We start from the raw sequence: 5363 nt of genomic DNA, 5'->3' as shown, positions 1-5363 counted from the left end.
CGGTTAAATAATTTTTTCAACCAAAAAAGAGATCATGCTTACTCAGAAATCTGAGTGGTAGATAGAAAGATAAGACACCTTCTTAGGTTAAAAATGCCATCTGAAAGACTATGAGCAAGATGAGTTTTGAATTTTTTCAAAGCTTTTTTTTTTTTTAGACATAATTTTTTTTTTAAAAATGAGTTGATTTGAATTAGATTTATAAATAAAGTAATTTAAAATGTGATAATGTATAAATCATATCTACACACACCTTTAAAATTGGAGGATGTATTTTGTATTACTTAGAATGTTACTTGTAATATCAATATTGAATTATAAGTAAGGCTCGATCAATGTCATTGAAATTTACAAAATTTCTAGTCATAGTTTGTGGCGTATGTTTAGTGGGCTCTACTAATTCTTACATTAAGCAGTCAATCTTCTACCTAACAATATTTGACAACCTTGCTCAAGTTCACATGTTTTTATTTTGAGTTATTGACATACTTATATATAAGAAACATACAAAATTGAATAAATGTGTTAAATTTATTTATTAAATAATGAAATTTTATTTATGTTTATATATTAAGTTGATAAAATGTATCACATTTATATATTTACAGAAAATAAATAAATCATGGATCCATCTGAGCTATCAAGTATTAAATATATATATTTTTAATCCACATAATATGTTTCACATTGAAAGGGCTGCAAAATTGAGATAAACTACTAGACCTAATAATCTTTAGCATATTAATTATTATGTGTAGTTATTTATTAAAAAAATTAACTTAATAATTTTATTTTAAAATAATAAGTGATAAAATATTTTTATAATATGATTTGATTTAAAAAACTTTAAACAAAATAATAATTCTAATATATATATATATATATAATTTATTTATAATTATTAAAATTAATTATAAATTTAAATAAAATACTTGTAAAAAATGGTTTATTTTAAATTTTTTAATAAGATTTTTTTATTAATATATATTTTTTTATAATATATCTACTGAAATATTTATATAAAATTATTATTTAAAATAAAATTTTATTTAATATATAATTTAAAATTATTAGTCTTATTAAAAAGAATCAAATTAAATAAATATAGAAGTAAACCATATAAGTAGTGATAATATAAAATAAAATATTTTGAGATAATAGTTTTTATTTGAAATATTTTAATAAAATTATAATTTATATTTTGAATTAAGATTATATAAATATTTAAATAGTTATTTTAAATTAAATATATAATATATATATATATATATATATATATATATATATATATATATATATAACTTATTACAAATTTTAAAATAAAACCCTTGTTTAAAAATAAAAAAATTATAAACAGTATATATATATATATATATATATATATATATATAAAATTATTAATCTCATTAAAAGTTACAAATTATCATAATTAAATTATTTTAAAATAAGTGGTTAAGTTAAAATAATTAATATATATTATAAAATTGAACCTTGACAGGTCGTTGTAATTAGGAATAAAAATAAGTTCACTAATTTAACGTGCCTTGTCAAGTGTGTTGCCTTGTCAAGTGTGCAACAAAATATATATATATATATATATATATATATATATATATATATATATATATTTTTATCTAAAATAGAATTAGTCATTAAAAATGGCTTAGTTCAACTTAATACGCGTTTAGCGGCTTACCGCTGAGACTAGATATGACCTTATACAACACTGAATATGGCTTAGTTCAGTACTAGATATAACCTTATACCACATTGAATTTGGTTCAGTTCAGCGCTGAATAGAGCGTTATATCGCACTGGATATTAGTCAGTTCAACACTAACTTATTTTTTAGACATGATTTTTTTTAGACATAATATTTTCATTTTATTTCTCTTTCCTATACACGTGGCGTGTGGCGTGTTTAATTATTTTGCTTTGGTTTCCGAATTCGTTGCCTTAATAATTTCTCTATAAATATGCAAAGTATATAGTAGTTCAATGTAGGGTTGCAAATGAGCCAAACGAACTGATTACGAGCCGTAACTTGACTTTGATCGAGTTCAAGTTGAGCCAACTCGCTTAATATTTGAGTTGAACTCGAGCTCATATAATATTTGTTCGATGGTTTGCTGAGTTTTTTCGAGCATAATAATATATAATATATGTATTTTTTTTATTTTAATATTAAAACTAAAATCTAAAAACAAATGTTTTTTCTCACTCTCTCTTGAAGATAGTACGAACAATCCACATTATTATATCTTATTATCCAAAAGTTAAAAAACAAAATCCTAATTCCCTAATGCATCATCATATCCTAAGTGTCTCTTCTTTTTTACAATTTCTCTCACTCATTCACAATAGTTGTTTCATTTCATTGTACTATCTCTCACTTACACTATTCTCTCACTCATTTACAAGAGGTTGCTTTATTTATTTTTTATATATATATCTCATTTATTCATAAAGATAATATTCTCTTGGAGTAGTTTCATACCGTCTACATGTAAATTAAAATATATTTTTTACTTCTACTATCACTATTTATTTTGCTTTTAGATAACTATAATTTCTTTTTGTTATAAGGAAATTCGGCGACAAAAAAGTGAACATTTTTATATATTATGTTTTGAAATTTTAAATAATTATGATGGTTTCATATTTTATTTTAAAACATCATGTATTGAATGTTTAATATGTATGAAAGTTTGATATTTTTATTTTAAAAATAAAATTTGGTTTCAAGCTCAAGCTTGGAAATTTAATTTTAGTTCATGTTTTGAGTTGAGCCGAACTTGTAGATAAATAATCAAGTCGAGTTTGAACATAAATTTATAAACTCATTCGAGCTCGAGTCGAGCTAATTAATATTGAATCGAGTTAAGTTTAAGCTTAAACTGGCTTGAGGTCGACTTGACTCATTTACCTTCATAGTTCAATGATTTGGTTGTTGTGTCACCCACCATTTCAAAATAGCATAATTTTTTTTGGAAAACGGTTAAAAACATTTCATTAAAATCGGAAAATGGAACCATTTCATTAAAATTCCAAAAGTGGGAGGGTCAAGAATCAATGCTAGACAAACCCTAGTTATGATTAAAAGATGACAATCAAACGACTTTAAGGAACCTGATTAATATCAATCAAACATACGAGAAGCATAAATTACAAACTGTATCAAAGCCTAATTATCCCAATTAGGATTTTTATTTCTATACCAACCTGATGTTTTAACAGATTGTCTTCTTATTCCCCTTGTCTTTCCTCTTCCTCTTCCCATTCCTCTTGTAATGAAAGAGGGATGAACTAAAGAGGTTGATGAATACTGCTTATTCTCATTTTGATTTTTTTATAAGAACCCGTTCCGATTTGATAGAAAAAAATTAATTTTCAGGATTACTGGGCTCTTCACCTTGTTGTTCTCAGCTTGAATTTCTAAATCACCGTCCTTCAACTTCAGCTTTGGAATCCTCAGCAACTTTGGATTCCTCAACAACTTTGGATTCCTCTATATCAACCTTTAAATTCTCTTATTTCTCTTGATTAGTCTGAGTATATTCCTCTCTATTTTAATCAGAAACCACTTCAGCTTGATTTAATTGCGATTCCTCAACTATATCTTCAACATGATTAGGCTAAGGTTCCACCTCCTTTTCCGTACTACTTTTTCTTGTACAAAATTTTCTTTATCTTTTGTTTCATGTTTTTTAAACACATTTTCTCTTTGATTATAGGTACATATGTTTCATTTTTATGCATCTTTACTTTCTGACTTTTGTGAATTATTTTATCCTCTTCCTTAGCCAAATCACATTTTGGGCTTAAATGTTGGAAGGTATTACAAAAAGGGAATCTGTCTGTCTCCACTCATAAGTGATTTTTATGACAGTATGTTTTTCTTTTTTGTCTACTACTTTCATACTTTTTGGTAGTGTGCTTCTAGGATGCACCACAATGCTAATTCTAGAAAATGATAGGTGCTCTCCTTCTTTATTAATTGAGTCCATGTATAATGGTCTGCTCAATAAACCTGCAAAGTGACTAATGGATTCAGAATTGTACATATGTGCAGGTATATTCTAAAGCTTGAACCATATTTGTGCCGTATCTTTTGGTTTACTCAACAGGTTCAAGTCTTTAGACCATTTTTCAACTTTATACAATTGTATCCTATATATGTATGCCCATTTCCTAGATTTTCCTTCAGATTAGATCCCTTCTTGAATTTAAGGAAATATAGATCATGGACATTTGTTGAAATCTTATCCAGCCCTTTCCTTCCCATTGCTTCAAAAATGCATATTTTTAATTGGTAAGGATACTATTTTTTTTCCTATATAGTTTCCCACAACTATATTTTCCCATTCATTTATACAATTTCCTCTACTTCAATAGGAAATTTAAATTCAAATGAAAAATTCAGTACCTCCACTTTTATCTGTGTATTGCCCAAGTAGATTTTCCTTTTATAGGCATGATCTTTTGACTTTTTTGCATTGTTCTTCTTCTAGACTTCATTAGTTCTCCATGTCGAGTTCTCCTGATAGTAAATGACTTAGATTTGAGAGCCTTCATCAATTTCTTCATTGTAGCAGCTGACCATTGAACAATTTTTTCATATTCTTATTTTTTCAACAGATTACAGTCTTGAAGATAGTGGATGTTGAGTTAAATTGTAATCTGTTGTGTTTTGCCCTTATTAATGACAATTTCTCTCATTTTGATTGCATAAGGAGATTAGTAATCTTATTCTTAAGCCCAAATAGATTAACTCTTTCATTATAGCGTATCTTCCAAACTACTTTATTATCCCCCTGTTTTCCTGTATTATTTTTTTCAAGAAATTTTTCATTGCTTACTTGTGTTGTTATCCTACTGTTCTTTACTAACTTCTTCAACAATTTTTTAAATTTCTTTTATTGATGTTTCCTTAATTCCTTCTAGCATAAACTCACTGACTTCTTTAGATGTATTACTTTTGTTCTTCCTTTTCCCATAATGGCATAAACAGAGTAATAGAATAGAGTAATTGTAAAACCCCAAGAGATGATCACAGATAAACCGCAATCGATGGCAAATTCCAGCGGCGTTTACAAATACACAAGAAATTCTAGACTAGCAACACTTAATGAACGACGCAAGTTAATAACGGGTCGCCCGTGCTGATCGTGCCGTAACGCTTGTGCCGGTCGCGCCTCCTTTGATTAATGGTGATTCCGAGACCGATTTGATGACTTACGGTGCAGAACAAAATCGTATCGTCCGTGCTGATCGTGTCTTTTTGTCTGTGCCTATCGTATCGTTGTGCCGGTCGTGTGGTGTCCGCTATGTCCCAGTGAGGAAAATGTTCATTATGAAAATAG

This window comes from Impatiens glandulifera, chromosome 8 (assembly GCF_907164915.1).
Source record: "Impatiens glandulifera chromosome 8, dImpGla2.1, whole genome shotgun sequence".
Classification (NCBI taxonomy): Eukaryota; Viridiplantae; Streptophyta; class Magnoliopsida; order Ericales; family Balsaminaceae; genus Impatiens; species Impatiens glandulifera.
This window is presented reverse-complemented; position numbering follows the sequence as displayed.